The following is an 18583-nucleotide window of genomic DNA, read 5'->3' as shown; positions in this document are numbered from 1 at the left end:
GATAAATGGGTGCTAAACATAGTATCACAGGGATACAGATTCTATTTCCATACTCTGCCAATGGCAAACGGTTGGCCAGACCTGCCAAAAAATCAATGGGCAGAGGCACAGAAACAGGATACGTCTCTCATGGATATGTGGGCCATTCATCCAGTACCAGAACCGGAAAAAGGACAAGGTTTTTACTCGACTGTTCTTGGTACCCAGAAAGGACAAGGCCTGGCAGCCATACTGGATTTATCGATTTTGAACACATACCTAGACATTCCAAAATTCAAAATGCTGACTTTGCAGCAGCTTCTGCCCATGCTGGGCAAGAATGCTTGGCTGGTGACATTAGACCTAAAAGAGGCATACCTGCATATGACAAGCAAAGAATAATCCACGACCTTGAAGAAAGGAACCGGAACTCTGCTAAAGTCCACAAGGCTGTATTTTTATTTCTGAAGTATTCCAAAAGTCGCAGATAAAATCACACAAGCGCTTTCGCTCAGGCAATCCTGAGCGAAAGCGCTTGTGTGATTTTATCTGTGACTTTTGGAATACTTCAGAAATAAAAATACAGCCTTGTGGACTTTAGCAGAGTTCCGGTTCCTTTCTTCAAGGTCGTGGATTATTCTTTGCTTGTCTTTGTTTTTTTGTGCATACCTGCATATCCCAATAAGACAATCGTGCAGAAGATACCTCAGATTCAAGGCTGGCTTAATGCATTACCAGTTCTCTGCACTGCCCTTTGGCTTATCTACTGCGCCCAGGGACTTTACATAGTGCCTGGCACCAGTAATTGCATTTTGCAGATGAAGTATTCAAATATATCCTTACTTGGACAACTATCTCATTCAAGCAGAGAACAAGGACATTCTTCTTCAATACCTGGCGTTTGTGAAAAGGCTTCAAACATGCCTAGGGTACACAATAAACGAAAAGAAATCACAATTGGTACCCTCTCAAAAGATAACATTCCTGGGTGCAAGCTTGAATACAACTTGGCTTACCTCACGCCAGACAAGCAAAGGCAACTGACTACTTACTTCAAACTGATGGCAACAAAAACCCAGTTATCTGCAAGACAAATTCTGCAGGCTTTGGGCTTCATGGCATCCTGCATCCTACTGATTCCATATGCGAGACTGCATATGAGGAAACTTCAGTGGTACCTAAAATGTTTATGGAGTCAACATGGTCACAGTCTGGAAACCATGATTCCTCTCATTCCCGGCCTACAGCAGGAGTTTCTATGGTGGGCAAAGGCATGTCACCAAAACATGGGACAGTCCTTCACTATACCCCTGCCAGCCAAACCTTAACAGACGCATCAGATTATGCCTTGGGGGCCCACGTGGCAGGAAGATGCGTTCAGGGCATATGGACCCCAAAACAAATGCATCTACATATCAACCAGAAAGAGATACTAGCTTTTCAAAATGTCCTAACAGCCTTCAAAGACTTCGTCCCGGACAACTACTGATAAAGACGGACAACTCCACGGTCATGTGGTATATAAACAAGCAGGGGGGCACACACTCATACCCCATTTGCAGATTAGCCATGGCACTGTGGAAACACGGCTTATGACTTACCAAATACATCTTCAAGCTCAATTCCTGCCAGGAAAGCAAAATACTCTGGCAGACTATGCAGAAACCTTACGGATCCTTACAAATAGAAACTAGATCCACAAGTCTTTATCATGATAAAGAAATGGGGGAGCCCAGATATAGATCTATTTGCCTCTCCTCAAAGTTATCAATTGAAAAGATTCTGCACAAGGACTTATCACAGACAAGCATGGAAAGCAGATGCCCTGTCCTTCAGTTGGAAAAACCTGTCAGTTTACGCCTTTCCTCCTCTGCCTCTTCTTCCCAAGGTCCTCCTAAAAGTCAGACAAGAGAAACCAAAGGTACTAATTGCCCCCTACTGGCCCCGCCAATACTGGTACCCAATACTAAGGAACTTGTCTCAGTACCCAGCTTGGACCTTACCTCCAAGACCTCAACTACTGTCCCAGCAAAACAATCAGATCCTGCACAATCAACTACAGACACTGAACCTGGCAGCATGGCTGATGATGTTATACAAACCAAACCTCTCAGTAAAGCTGTGATGGATGTCATTTTGGATGCCAGAAGGCCTAGTACTAGAAAATCTTATGCTGATAAATGGAAGAGATTCTGTGCTTGGAATAGAGCACAAGGAACTGAATGCAGCACAGCCAAATATTCCTCATATATTACAATACTTGACTGAGATGCTTGACAAAGGCCTATCTTTCTCTTCAATTAAAATCCATGCCTCTGCCATTTTGACTCATTACAATACAGAGCCACCAATCTTTTCTCGCCCTTTACTAAAGCAGTATCTTAGAGGAGCCAAAAATTTAAGGCCTCCTAGATAATCAATACCTGCATGGGACCTCAATTATGTGTTGGAAAAGCTCACCCTGCTTCCATTCGAACCACTTGCTACCGCTGATATAAAGTTATTATCATGGAAAACAGCTCTGCTACTAGCAGTTACTTCAGCAAGAAGAGTTTCAGAGCTACAGACCCTCATGGCTGTAGAGCCTTTTATCATATTTTACCCAGACAGGGTGTCTCTGAGGACAAATCCTACATTTATGCCTAAGGTGGTTTCCAGTGTGGCTCTTAGCCAAACTATTCATCTGCCAACCTTTTATCCAAATCCGCAGAACAAGGGGGAGAGAATTCTGCATTCCTTGGATGTACACAGCTAAGATTCTACTTGAGCAGGACTAAAGCTCTAAGAAAAACTGAGCAATTACTAGTGGCATATGCTGCAGGATCAGAACGAAAGGCTATTTCAAAGCAGACTATTTCAAAGTGGATAATCCACTGCATTCATTTCTGCTACTTACACCATGGTGAACCTGTGCCCAAGGGCATTAGGTCTCATTCCACCAGAGCTGCAGCTACTTCAGCAGCCTTTCTCAGAGGAGTACCAACCAAAGACTTTCTAGAGGCTGCTACTTGGAGTTCTGTTCACACCTTTACAGGGCATTGTCATTTGCCTCTCTACTCTTAAGTCCAGGGCAGGCTTTGCCACTGCAGTTCTGCAGGGCCTTATAGCCACACCTAATGCTGTTTAGCTCCAGCTACCCAACCATAGCTTTGGGATTCTACCCAAATGTAATGACTGCAACAGTTGTGTACACTTAACATAAATGTAGATGTTCGAGTGTATTCACTGTTGCAGTCCAGGTTGCCCTCCCACCATTCCCCTTTCATTCTGGAGTTTATCTTTCCTTCTCTATCTTCTACAACCTATGTGGTGTATTTGCTTGTAGATGAAGGTAAAGTTTATATTGATGTGTGTGTGTGTGTGTGTGTGTGTGTGTGTGTGTGTGTGTGTGTGTGTATATATATATATATATATATATATATATATATATATATATACATAAATACATATATGCAAACACACATTTTTGCTACCTTTTTGGGGGCAGCTGACATCTGGGGCAAGAAAAACTAAAGAAAATGTTGTCTGCTCCATGTTTTTTATACCCCTGACGGCCTAATGTCATGGAAGAGGAGACAGCAACCGACGCAGGACCCAAGACTTCGGATTTCAGACCGACTGAGGGCAACCTGCCAGCAGATTACCCAAATGTAATGACTGCAACAGTGAATACACCCTAATCTCTGCATTTATGGTAAGTGTACACAACTGTACTTTTAGTGGACCCCTGCAATAAACAGGCTATACAATAGAAGGAGGAAAGTAGTTCAGAAAAAAAGCAAATCCCAAGAAGGAAAGACATCCCTGATCGGTATCAGTAAGAAACTAAGGTCCCTCATGAAATCCAAGGCTAACTTCAAAAGAAAAATAGCCAAGGATTCAAAAGCTAACCAAAAAGCCTTCTTTAGCTATGTTAAGAATCTAAGTGGCAACTTGCAGATATGCACTGAACTAGTGCAAAATAGCCCAAAATATACTGAACCTACTGATATATCCAAAATCTGGGAAGATAGATTCAGTGCAAACTTCATCCCCCTCTCACCTCCAAAAGGGCCCACAACAATATTGGAAAAGTGTAGTGCCCCAAAAATCACACAGGTGAAAACAGCCCTTTCAAAAGCCAAAAACACAGCGTCAATGGGACCGGATGGTGTCCCATGCTGCGTCTTGCATGAGCTACAGAACGAACTAACCCCCCACATGAACACAATGTTCCACCTCAGCCTCTCCATAGGCTACGTGTCCATAGAATGGCGCACAGCAACGGTTATTCCTCTCCACAAAGGAGAGTCCACAACTGACCCTTCTAACTATTGCCCCATAAGCCTGACTAGCTTGGTCTGCAAGGCTATGGAACTCATCATCATGGAACTCATTAACAAAGACATTGGGAACCTCCAAACACTTGACCCAACCCAGTTCGGCTTTAAGGGCGGGTCATGCCTACTAAACCTGGTTGACTTCAAGACCGTCACCAAGGCCATAGACGAGGGGAAAGGTGGTTCACACAGCCTACCTTGACTTCGCAAAGGCTTTCGACACCATTCCCCACTCTGGTATTACAGAAAAACTCACCAGCCTGAACATAAAGGCTGCGTCGTGAAATGGGTTGCCAACTGGCTTGCAGACAGAACTCGCACGGTAAAAATAGCGGGCTCCAGGTCCGACTCTAAACAAATCACAAGTGGTGTCCCGCAAGGCTCGGTCCTGGGACCCCTACTGTTCGGCATATACCTCTCAGAAGTACAGGCAAACACAGGAGGACTATGGCTAACCATGTTCGCTGATGACTGCAAACTGGGAGCCATAATTGACTCTCTGGCTGACATGGACATCCTCCAAAAGAGCCTTACTGAGACGGGCACCTGATGTCAAAGACGTGGCCTCAAGTTAAATGGCAAAAAATGCATAGTCATCCCATTTGGGAAAAACAAAACACACACGAATTACCACATAGGTGGCAGCCCCCTTAATACAGAAGAGGTAATAAGAGATCTGGGGACCCAGGTAGATAGTACTCTCTCCTTTGACAATCATATCGCCAAAGTAGTTAGGAAATCCTATGTGGCCATCTAATTACTAAAGGGTTTGCATTTGGAAGTAGAGGTTGTAGTGCCCCTCTACTCGTCACTCTGGAGTACAGTGCCCCATTTGGGATGTACCTCACACGACACTTCCAACAGTTGGAAAGACCAGAAAAGTACCTCACCAAGAGGATTACTGGCCTCAAATATATGTCCTATTCAGCCTGACTGAAAAAACTCCGGCTGTACTCTGGCATATCGCTTACTCAGAGGTGATCTCTGCCTGACTTACAAAGACATGTCCAACTCAGAATTGATGGACATGCTCCACTTAAAGAAATACAAGTCACTGCCAGGCACGCGCTCTGAGCTAAACCTCGCCACAACATTAAATAGAACATGCTGGAGGGATAGATTCCTGTCACAGAGACTCCCCATGCTTAGGAACAAAATTCCAAATTACATCAGGCAGAGCCCCTCACGAACACTCTTCAAGAGAAACCTTGACGAGTGGATGGGTAACAGAAAATACACCTCTGGGATCACTTCATTGGCTCTGCTTGACAGAGGATCAGTTAATTAATCAATGGGGCGGCGAAAGCCGACACACTGGCTTGGCTTATAAATGCCCTCAGGCAGATAGCCTAGTACCAACCTATGAACTGACACATTAATTCTGGCAGATTTCTGAGTACCTGTTCATAAATTTGGAAAATATAGACCACAAATAGCAAATAGGCACAGAGGTTCTTGGGACGTAATCAACTCTAACTTTCTGGACTAGATAGTACCCTACACCACTAGAGGTTCAGATCTACTTGACCTTGTTCTGTCGCACCAGTATACTCCACACATGTAGCTGCCCCATCACTGGTCAAATCAGACTACAATGCTATCTTTTTTATTTTTTTTTTCATAAGGACCCTGTTTAAGATGCTGTCCAGTCAGGGATTTCACTGGGTCTAATCTTCTAGCACTTTCTGGCTGAAGGATGTTTGAAGGCTGTTCATTCCATGGAGTCCCTTTAGCAAATGTCACTTATACCACTGAATTCTACTCTTTTTCATAAACTCCTGCATCAAGGCCTCTGTTCCTTTCTGCCTCAATTGCAGTGCAAAATTTATAAAGAACTCCCTGTGGTGAGCTCAAATCAACAAATTTTACAGTGAAAGAGAGGGGAAAAAAAAAAAACACTACTGGCCATAAGAAAAAAACTCACCACCCCACACTAAGTGGTTTCCGTAATGTAAGCCGTCAACACAGGTGTAAGATCAATGTATGCAAAGTCAAGTACAAAATAAATGTCACCCTATCCAAAATTAACCACAAAGCCATTTTCAACTATGTCAGGAGTTTAGGAACAGTATCTGCACTGCACCAAGCTGATCTGCAGTGGTTTCCATGTACTTTGATCCACAAGGTATTGAAAATATGCTAACATGTAAATTAAGATCTGATGATGTCTGTTCTGTTCATTCCTCACAGATGGTTCTTTGATTCTATCTTTGATTTGAGACTGCCCACTTCAAAGCTTTTCATCTAGTGCTCAGGCTCCTCCTACTCCTACCTATAATGCCTGTGAGTAGAACAAGCCACTTTAGATCTCATTTGCTGCTTTCAGTGCTGGTTGGATCTTTGGTGCTGAGCCTCATGTCTTAGGAAATTGCTTGTTAAACAAATCACTTATCCGAATGTCCTCTCCTTTTTCCATCTATCTGAAAAGAAAAGAGATTGTATTTACTTGGCTTTTTAAGGTAGTTTGAAGTAGTGTTTGGTAGTTTAGATAAAGTAATTAATGTATCTTTAGATTGTCTGAAATGAAAATTGGCTTAAAGTAGCTGTAGTTAATTGTAGCTTCTCCATTTAATTTGTTCAAGTTTTTTGGCTTTTTAATACCACGGTGGGAATGGACCCCATTCCGAAGTCAGTGTGCTTAAAGTTCACAAAGTTAATATTGTTTCAGTGTTAGCTAAAAGTGCTCTTTGCAGCTACCGCAGTGTGCCCTGAATTGCCTTTTGCTGCAGTTCATATGGAGGTACTCGTTTCGATAGCATTTCTAAATATGACTGTAAATTTTTTATGAAACCTATTGCTCCTACTTCTGTTGGAACTTTCTGGGTATTCTCCCACAGTGCCACCTCTTCTTCTTGTATATCCTCATTTTTTGATTATGTCGCTCTCTGTACAAAATTCACTAATCACTGGATGTAGAAAGTTCAGTGGTCAACCTACCTCTCAATCTTTTCGAGCAAGCAATCTGGACAAAGCCATACATAATTGGTGGCCAAAGACCCAGAACTAGGGTCAATTTAAGTATTGCTCCTACAAACTTAGAAAATTGATAAAATAGATTTTACATTGGCATGAATTTTCTGAAGGGTGTCAGGTCTGAAACTCAAATGTCTGTCATTATTTTCTGATTTCAGTCTTTAATTATTTGCCAGTTATTTCACAGAAAACCACTATTTAATGAAAAACAGACCAAAAATGCGAGGCAAAAATCTGTGCAGTTGAGAGGTATGAATTGATCATCATTGGCACTTTTTTACTATTTTCCTGGACTGCTGTATCTAGTTTGTATCTGATGATCTTCGTGTTTCATTGTTGCAGTCATCACATTTGGGTTATCTGCTTGCAGTAGTCCTCAGTCGGCCTGATTATCATAGTCTTGGGTCCTGCGTCTGTTGCTGTCTCAGCTTCCGTGATGTCAGGTAGTCAGGGGTATAAAGCATGTAGCTGACACCATTACACCAGTCTTTCTTGCCGTGCGGTGTCCGAAGCAGAAGCACTTCATGATTGCCGGTTGGCCGACTCCAGAAATTTTAATTTGAGTTTCAGAAACGAAGTCTTCGACTAAAGCCAAGTACCCTGTTGGGGAAACTTTTTCTTGCTCTAAACTGATGTCAGTAAAAGTCAGTAATTGTATTACTTGTGGAAAGCAAATACCTCATAAAGATTTTCATTCTTACTGTATTCTTTGCATAGGCCCTGACCATGACGTACCTCGCTGTCTGTTTTGTGCCTTATTTAAGCAACGAACTGTTCCTCTACAGTATATTTTCGCTTCTAAATATTTTGGTACTCTTTTCAATTATCCAGATATGCCTTCAGTAAGCCATCCGCCTATCGACATTCCGAAAATACGCAAAGATAAAGACCGAGACAGGCTGCCGAGGTCCAAAGCTGCAGATGACTCTTCTCCTAAGCCAGTTTAACGGTACTCAGTAGGGTGCATTCGCATCCCCTGATACCTGCCACTTCAGATTCGCAGTCCTGTACTGAGACCCATTCGGAGTTCGGTTTGCCGCGAGATGCTTCAACTGTGGAACCTGTGGATGTCTCTACCTTGAATGGGTCTGGAGCCGCTGCGCAGGCACCGGCTTCTGAGGGTGTTTTCAGGCCTACTGACTTGCATATTAAACAAACGCCATCTTCTTCTTCAAGGCCTAAAACTCGAACTATGCCTAGAAAACTGATGCCCAAACCGCGTGGTCAGGCCTCTGTGCTTAAAAAACAAATTATCAGAATGGTTGAAGACCTCATTACTTTAATCAGGGGAAGCCAACTTCCCCCTCTAAGAAACTTAGGACTGAATTTGCTTATGATACTTCTGACCAGGATTCTGAAATTTTTTTCCTCCAATGACCAGGATTTACCCTTATCTACTTATGAGGATTCTCATGCAGACGACTCTGTTCCCTCTGCTTCCCCCCAGAGGATTTCTCTTTTGGTGAAACCTTGCATACACTTAGGGAGCATTTTTGTTGGGAAAGCCAGGATTACTCTGATTCTAAAAAGAGGCTTAGGGATTTCTTACTCCTGCCCCAGCACAGGCCTTTAGCTATCCCTCCTGTACTAGACATTGTGGATGATGCCTTTTCGGAATCTGGCTCGGCCCCTGACTCTTTACCTCCTGCTCTCAGAAAACCTGATGGATATTACAGGGATGTCCTTCAAGAATGCAACTGCAGTCATAACATATGGGTTGTCCTGCCTCAGGCAGCCCACGGTCGGCCGGATTCCAAAGTCTGGGTCTGACGTCGGCTGATGTCGCATTTCTCTCCAACGTCAGAGCGGCTGGAGTACATAAGCATCAGCTGACGCCATTTTCTTCAGTCTTTCTTGCCACGCGGTGCCCGAAGCAGAAGCAGTTCGCAAGTGCCGGTCAGTCAGCTCCTGTATTCTTCGATTCCGAAGTCATCAAAAAAGCTAAGTACCCCGTTGGGGACCTTTTCTTGCCTCAGCCGATGTCAGAAATTACTGAAAAAGTTAACAATTGTCTTTCTTGTGGTAAACAAATACCTCATAAGGATTTCCACTCTTACTGTCTTCCTTGCCTTGGCCCAGACCACGACGTCTCGGCCTGCGCTCGCTTCAACAAGCGCACTCTCAGGCGCCGGGCGGAGTTCGCTGAAGATTTTTTCGGCGAAAAATTTGCTTACTCAATGCCGTCGGAACTTCCGACATCGCAAACTCCCAAGAAACGAAAAGACCGGGACCGACATCCTCGGCCCGCGTCTACCACCGACTCCACGCCAAAACCTATCGCGAGTGCTCCGGTTCCCTCTGAGACTGTCTCTCCACCGCTCCGAACCGAAGACACCACATTACCGACGACTCCGATTCCGGATATCACTCCAACGCCAGTTATTGATTTTCCTCCGGATACCGAAACCGAGGAAATGCCCGAGACCATTGCTGTAGACAAGGTCACTCCTGCACGTGGAGCTGCCAGGCCTCCTATGGCCATGTCTATTAAGGCCTACACTAGGGCTAAGGCAGCCAGCAAAACAAAACAACTTACTACTAAAACCTTACCTCAGCCTACTCCAGAGACACAAATTATGTCTATGGCTGCTGATTTAATTTCTATGATTAGAGGTTCACAGGCCCATCCTGAGAGAGGATCCCAGCCTCCTTCTGATAAAAGGCCCCGGGTTGAACCCTCTGACCTTATTCCGTCAGATGAAGATTCTGAGGGCTCTGTCCACTCTGATAGCCAGGAAGAGCTCTTCCAGACCTATGAGGACTCGGATGCAGAGGATTCCATCCCCTCAGCCTCCCCTCCTGAGGATATTTCTTTTGGGGAAGTTCTGCATACCATGAGGGAACATTTCAAGTGGCAAGGCCAGGAATATTCTGATCCAGAAAACGCCTTCGGACTTTCCTTAAGAAGCCCCAGCACAGGCCCTTAGCTATTCCTCCTGTACTTGATGTTTTGGATGATTTATATTCTGACTCTAGTGTTACCCCTGACTCTCTTCCTCCTGCTCCAGCCAAGCCAGACAGGTATTACAGGGTACCAGAAACACATTCCCATTATTCAGGGCCCATACTGCTGATTTGGAAACTATTTCACAGGAGCCTAAAGGAGTTTCAGCTTCCACCTCTAAAAATCCATTGCCCTCCAACAGGGAAGCTAGGTCATTAGAGAGATGGGGCAAAAAGGTTTACACATCCACTACCTTATCTATGAGAGCTTTGAATTGCCTTTTTCATATGTTACAATATCAGGATTTCCTGTTAGAAAATTTACAAAAAACATTGGCCACTCCTGATCCTTTAGACAGGAAGGCTTTGCAGGAAGCTGTACATAATACTCAGCAAGTAAGCAATCACTTCCTACAGTGTAGATATGCACTGGAAGCTTCATGTAGGGCAGCTATGACAGGGGCAGTCATTCGTAGACATGCATGGTTAAAATATCAACCTCTACCAGATCATGTAAAGGCAAAACTTCTGGATGTACCTTTAGAAAAGAACAAGCTTTTTGGTGCTAATGCTAAGGATGTGTTAAAGACCATCGAGGAAAAAGCAAAATCAGTTCAGACGGTGAAAGATTTCCTCCAGGTTCAACCCCACTGATTCAGTAGGAATTGGCCTTCAAAAAACTGGTCCTTTCCTAATCCAGAAAAGTTTCAAAGGGGTAAAAACAGACGTGGCCGAGGAAGAGGCCAATACAGAGGTCCTTACAGGGGACGACAATGGCAGCCAGGAAACCAAAGAAACGACGCAGGGGTTTCACCTGCCCCACAGCCACAATCTCAATGACTTTCCTCTACTTCCGCCTACCAGGGAACAAATAGAAGCTCCTTGGCGGAAATTATTTCTGTTTGCAGAAAATTGGCACAGACTGACAAAGGACAAATGGATTTTGGACATTATAGACCGAGGCTACAGGTTCCATTTTCATACCTTGTCAAGAAAACAAGGCATGCCAAACCTACCACAAAACCAGAGGGCAGAGGCTATCAAGCAAATCTCTCTGCTGACTCGGATGAAAGCAATAGAAAGAGTTCAACAACAAGAACAAGGCCAGGGGTTTTACTCAAGACTGTTCCTTGTTCCAAGAAAAGAATCTCAATGGAGACCAATACTGGATTTGTCCGCATTAAACACCTTTCTCATAGTACCAAAGTTCAAAATGCTGACTCAACAGCAACTCCTTCCCATGCTGGGCAAGGGGTCTTGGCTGATTACTCTGGACCTCAAGGAGGCATACCTGCATGTCCCTATCAGACACAGCTGCAGAAGATACCTCAGATTTCTTGCAGGGCCAGAGCATTATCAATTCTCAGCATTGCCATTTGGCTTATCTACTGCGCCCAGAGTATTCACAAAATGCCTGGCTTCAGTAATTGCTCATTGCAGGCTCCAGGGGATACAAATTTACCCGTACCTGGACGACTGCCTCATACAAGCGGACGACAAATTGATGTTGACAAAAAACTTGTATGTCCTACGATTACTTCAAGCTCTGGGATACACAGTCAACTTCCAAAAGTCAAGACTGCAGCCATCCCAGCAAATAATCTTCTTAGGAGCCAAATTAGACACAGCCTCTCAAATGGCTTACCTGACAGAAGACAAGCAAGAGAAGTTAACTCATTACTTCAAAGGTTCCTACAGGCCCTGGGTTACATGGCATCCTGCATTCTCCTGGTTCCATTAGCAAGACTACACATGAGAAAGCTTCAATGGTACCTAAAAAGCATTTGGTCTCAGCACAGCAACAACTTGGAGACAACCATACCGCTCATTCCATGCCTACAAAAGGAATTCCTATGGTGGGCCTCGGTGAGCCAGGCAAACACAGGTATTTCATTCAAAAAACCACAGATAACACAGACCATGACCACAGATGCCTCAGACCTTGGATGGGGGGCGCACATGGAAGGCAGGTGTATACAAGGACAATGGTCTCCAAAGGAAACACATCTGCATATAAACCAAAAGGAAATGCTGGCAGTAATGCATGCCATCGAGGCCTTTCAACACCAACTTCAGCAAGGCCATTTACTGATACGGACGGACAACACCACTGTGATGTGGTATATAAACAAGCAAGGGGGCACCCACTCTTACCCTCTTTGCAGACTGACAATGCATCTTTGGGAAAAATCACTGAGCCTAAACATCCAGTTACAATCCCAGTTTGTTCCAGGCAAAGACAATGTGTTGGCGGACAGCCTAAGCAGGAATTTCACAGATCCACACGAGTGGAGGTTACATCCGAAGATCTTCACACAACTCACTTCGACATGGGGCAGGCCAGAAGTAGACCTATTTGCCTCTCACCTCAACCATCATCTAGAAAAATTCTGCACAAGGACATTCCATCCAAAAGCTTGGTAAATAGATGCTCTCTCATTCAACTGGAACTTCCTAACAATCTATGCATTCCCACCTCTGCCACTGATGACCTCAGTATTACTAAAGATCAAAGCAGAGAGACCCAAGGGAATCATAATAGCTCCGGACTGGCCAAGACAACACTGGTACCCACTATTACAGAGCATATGTCACACCAGGAGGTGTGCCCTTCCCCAATGGCCTCTACTTTTGACTCAGCACAATTTCAAAACAGTGCATCCAAACCTTCAGACACTGCAGCTAACAGCCTGGGAGATCCCATAAATAACCTCAACCTATCTCTCTCCAAGGAAGTTCAGTGGATACTAACAGAGGCTCGAAGACCATCCACCAGAAAGGTTTACTTAGCAAAATGGAAGAGATTCAGCAATTGGAATACCAGCAAGGGACATGATGCATCATTGTTGAACATCCCACTCATCTTGGAATATTTGGCAGATATGCTAAAGAACGGCCTCTCATATTCTTCCATAATGATACATGCATCAGCTATTTCAGCTAGATATAACACTGATCCTCCTGTCTTTTCACACCCTTTGCTAAGGCAATTCCTCAGGGGAATCAAGAACATTAAGCCACCAAGAAAGGCCCCAGTGCCAGCCTGGGACCTCAATTTTGTCCTAGAAAAACTGACTCTACATCCATTTGAGCCAGCAGCTTCAGTTGACTTGCAATTTCTCTCATGGAAGACAGCTTTCCTGTTGGCAATTACCTCAGAAAGAAGGATTTTGGAACTACAGGCCCTAATGGCAATACCACCGTTCATAATTTTTCACTGAGACAGGGTTTCATTAAGGACCAACCCTACTTTTATGCCAAAGGTGGTATCTAGGGTTTCTTTAAATCAAGCTATTCATCTGCCTGCTTTCTTCCCCAATCCTGAGAATAAGGGGGAAAGACTGTTACATACCTTGGACATTCACAGACAACTTCGATACTACCTGGACAGAACCAAGGCCAGTAGGAAGTCTGAACAACTTTTGTAGCTTACGCCCTGCAGTCCAAGGAAAAGCAATTTCAAAACAGACTATTTCAAAATGGATTGGACATTGCATCAGATTCTGTTATTCCTTTCATGGAAAGACTGTTCCAGCCAATGTCAGACCACATTCCACCAGAGCTACAGCCACCTCTACAGCATTCTTAAGAGGGGTGCCTACTAAGGACATTCTAGAAGCTGCTACATGGAGCTCCGTGCATACATTCTCCAAACACTACAATCTCCCTCTATACTCCAGATCCAGAGCAGGCTTTGCTTCGGCAGTCCTGCAGGGTTTGATTGCCACACCATCTTTTTCCTAGAGCATTCCTCCTTCCCCCAGCTAAGCTATGGTATTCTACCCATATGTTATGACTGCAGTTGCATTCTTGAAGGACATAGTACAGTTTTGTACCTACCATAAATGTAGATGTCCGATAGACATGCAACTGCAGTCGGATTTCCCCTCCCTCCATACCCCTCTATGCCTAGGGGCAACTCCTATCCCTGTTTCTCTTAGCTGGGGATATCTGTTATGGTGTATTTGTTTTATTGCTCATTTATTTGTCTGGAATCCTGTTTTTGTCTTCCAAATTTGATTACAGCCTTCCTTGGAGGGCACCTGGCATCTGGGGCAAGAAACACTGAAGAAAATGGCATCGGCTGATGCTTATGTACTCCAGCCACTCTGACGTCGGAGAGAAATGCGACATCAGTCGACGTCGGACCCAGACTTTGGAATCCGGCCGACCGAGGGCTGTCTGAGGCAGGACAACCCATATGTTATGACTGCAGTTGCATGTCTATCGGACATCTACATTTATGGTAGGTACAAAACTGTACTTTCCTGACTCTCAAGTTCCTTTTTAAAAATCCTACTGTGGATCCTGAGACCATTTCACAGGGACCCAAAGGCATTAAGGCTACTACTGCCAAAAAGCTCTACCCCCTCTGATAGACTCCATGGCGCTGGATAGATGGGGTAAGAAGGTATACATTTCTGCAACCTTGGTCATTAGGGCCTTCAATTGCCAGTTTCATATGTTAAAGTATCAGCAGCATATTATTGCATTGCTTAAACAGAAGATGATGTTGATTCCTGGTTGTGGAATTACAGGATTTAATGCATTTGCTGATCAGGTTGGAAAACATACTTTGCAATGTGATTTTGATTCTCTGGAGGCATCTTGCAGGGCTGCTGTTACTAGGTCTGTACTTGGAAGGCATGCTTGGCTTGACGGATCATGTTAAAGCTAAATTTCTGGATGCGCCCTTAAATCAGGACCTCCTGTTTGGCAACAGAGCAGACAAAGTTCTTAAAAAGATGGAGGAAAAAGCTAAATCTATGCAAACTGTTAAAGATTTTGTGCAAGTACAGCCTCAAAGATTTAGTAGGCATTGGCCCTCTAAGAAATGGTCCTTTCCTGCCTCTTCCGGGCCTTCTCAGTCCAAACCCAGAACCAGCAGATCTCCCAGGTTTCAGTCCCAGGGTACGCACAAGACTAAGCAGTTGGGGGCTTCTGCTTCCAAATCTGGGAGTAGTAAGACCGACCCCCCCCCATGGAAACTGTCTCAATGATTTAAATTTGAAACTTCCAAGCACTTCTCAACTGACTGCTCCTTTAGGAGGAAAGATTACTCTGCTGGCAAAAAACTGGGAACTCATTACCCAGGGCAAATGGGTTTCAAATATAGTTTCCCAAGGATACAGATTTCACTTCCACACATTACCAACCCCAAATGGTTGGCCAGATCTACCCCCAAATCAGTGGGCAGAGGCTCAAAAGCAAGTACTCTCTCTTGAGCATAAAGGCTATTCAAACTGTACCAGAAGAGGAAAAGGGGCAAGGTTTCTACTCAAGACTTTTCCTGGTACCCAGAAAAGACAACTCATTGTTTCTTATCCTGGATCTTTCTACCTTAAACACATTTTTGGTGATTCCAAAATTCAAGATGCAAACTCTTCACCAGTTACTTCCTATGGTAGGCAAGGATGCCTGGATGGCAACATTGCATTTAAAGGAAGTCTACCTGCACATCCCAGTCAGGGAATCCTGCAGAAGATCTAGTCTTGCTGTAAGCTTACAAAACTAAATAAAATTATGCCAGGCTGAAAATCGATTTTTCTGTCTGTCTTGTCTTTTTGTTTATCTGCAAAACTATTTTTTAAAAAACATAAACAGCACTACTGGACTGTAGCACGGATACTAGAAAAAGGAGGGAAAAAAAAACATTAACACTACTGAGCATCTGCCAACTCTGCATACTTAAGTAACCCATGTTAATTAAGTTCAGCTTGACAGCATTTCATTTTATGGTGGTTATTAACTTACCATCAGTGCAAGCCATACATTTTAAATCTTCATATACACCCATTTCAGAAGTAGTATAGCTCTTCCTGTGAGGTCATCAAAGGATACTACAGGTGTTGTGATTTGTCCCCATACCTATCCACTGTCAAGCCTTCCAGTGATCAGAAACTGCACTTTAGATGGGTTATTATCCCATGCAGGTGCTTTGTGCTGCCACCAGCACTCCATCAATGAGAGCATTTTTGTTGATGGTCTGACCTTTCCTTTGGTGGTGAACTCAGTTCTTGCATCACTGCAAGGACTACCTGTGCAACTCTTTCAATGCATGCATGGTCTTCCTCATGTGCTATCAACTGTTACCATCACTGGCTTGGGGGTCATACCCACTTCTTCTGTAATTTAGTTTTCTGCATCATAATGAGTTTCCATTTTTCATCTGAGCCTCTGTCATAAGTGCAGTGCTCCAAGCTGAATGGGGAACCACTATACTTTCTAGTTTGTAGGCTACGAGTATATTAGGAGGTATGTTTGGGGGCATGGTCAAGATGCCAGTCTGACAGCAGCAGAAATCCATTGCTCTGCTTAGATTTTAATATCCTGACAGGAAATATACTTTTATTTTTAGAAAAAAAATCTAACTAAAAGTATGCTAAAAGTTAATTAACATCGACTTTTTATTATTTTCTAAAAATTAATACATAGTCAAGAGAATTTTTTAATTATTCCTGTCAAGAAATTTTCTGCTGGAGATCTCAAGATGAGCAACTCAAAGAACCCACACCAGGAGAGTGCAGTGAAGAAAGAACTACATCTTATAATAACAAACATCCAAGAACTGTCACTAAAAACATGAGCAACGTGAAGAACCCACACCAGGAGAGTGCAGCGAAGAAAGAACTACATCTTATAATAACAAACATCCAAGAACTGTCACTAAAAACATGAGCAGCGTGAAGAACCCACACCAGGAGAGTGCAGCGAAGAAAGAACTACATCTTATAATAACAAACATCCAAGAACTGTCACTAAAACATGAGCAACGTGAAGAACCCACACCAGGAGAGTGCAGTGAAGAAAGAACTACATCTTATAATAACAAACATACAAGAACTGTCACTAAAAACATGAGCAACGTGAAGAACCCACACCAGGAGAGTGCAGTGAAGAAAGAACTACATGTTATAATAACAAACATCCAAGAACTGTCACTAAAAACATGAGCAACGTGAAGAACCCACACCAGGAGAGTGCAGTGAAGAAAGAACCACATCTTATAATAACAAACATCCAAGAACTGTCACTAAAGCATGAGCAACGTGAAGAACCCACACCAGGAGAGTGCAGTGAAGAAAGAACTACATCTTATAATAACAAACATCCAAGAACTGTCACTAAAAACATGAGCAACGTGAAGAACCCACACCAGGAGAGTGCAGTGAAGAAAGAACTACATCTTATAATAACAAACATCCAAGAACTGTCACTAAAAACATGAGCAGCATGAAGAACCCACACCAGGAGAGAGCAGTGAAGAACTACATCTTATAATAACAAACATCCAAGAACTGTCACTAAAGCATGAGCAACGTGAAGAACCCACACCAGGAGAGTGCAGTGAAGAAAGAACCACATCTTATAATAACAAACATCCAAGAACTGTCACTAAAACATGAGCAACGTGAAGAACCCACACCAGGAGAGTGCAGTGAAGAAAGAACTACATCTTATAATAACAAACATCCAAGAACTGTCACTAAAAACATGAGCAACGTGAAGAACCCACACCAGGAGAGTGCAGTGAAGAAAGAACTACATCTTATAATAACAAACATCCAAGAACTGTCACTAAAGCATGAGCAACGTGAAGAACCCACACCAGGAGAGTGTAGTGAAGAAAGAACTACATCTTATAATAAACATCCAAGAACTGTCACTAAAAATGCCATAAACAACTGGAACTTCTAAATGGAATAGTAAAAAAACAGTCTGCACAAATTCTTGCCTTAGATTAAACTGTGACTGACCTAGATACTAGAGTGACAGAAAATGAACATCACAATGAATTTCTTCTGAAACAAAACCCCAGGCCGATTGAGAAACTGGAAGATCTTGAAAGTGGATTAAGGAGGAATAACATAAGAATATATGGAATTCCTGAGAAAGAAGACTGTGATAACATGATTTAGTTCCTCAATAGGTGGTTTGCATTAGCACTAAACATGCCTGAATCCCTGTATTTTGGAATTGAGAGGGCTCATCGTCCCTGGTAAATGCAGCTTCATCTCTTGAGTTCATCTAACCCCAGGTCTATAATAGATTTCTCTCCTTGCAAGACAAGGACTTGGTGCTGAAATTGGCTTGGACTAATTCCACCTATTAAGACGGGTGAAAAAGTTATTCGTTTTGACAATGATTAAACATCTACAGTTGTATCCAGAAGAAAGGAGTGTGTTCCTCAGAGTCCTTGAAAAAAGCCAATATTAAAGCTCATATTCTTTTTCCTGCAAGAATAAAAATCACCTTACCAGAAGGAGTGAAGATCTTTGATTCCCTACAAGAAGCAGTAGAACTTATCTAAAAGAAGAAAATACTATCTGGCATAGAAGAAATGGAATGGTCACCCCAGAGTTTGAAGA

The 18583-nt window shown here is 43.3% G+C and overlaps 1 protein-coding gene across 1 annotated transcript in view; it reads left to right on the top strand.

Moving 5' to 3' along the window:
- RAB1A (RAB1A, member RAS oncogene family) overlaps nucleotides 1-18583 on the top strand; it is a 1040437-nt gene that overhangs the window by 556715 nt on the left and 465139 nt on the right. The gene's annotated exons all lie outside the window — the stretch shown is intronic.

Source organism: Protopterus annectens, chromosome 1.part2 (genome assembly GCF_019279795.1).
Source record: "Protopterus annectens isolate FY-2018-M chromosome 1.part2, PAN1.0, whole genome shotgun sequence".
Taxonomy (NCBI): domain Eukaryota; kingdom Metazoa; phylum Chordata; order Ceratodontiformes; family Protopteridae; genus Protopterus; species Protopterus annectens.
The sequence above is the reverse complement of the archived record's forward strand: the minus strand, read 5'-3'. Positions and strand labels throughout refer to the sequence as shown.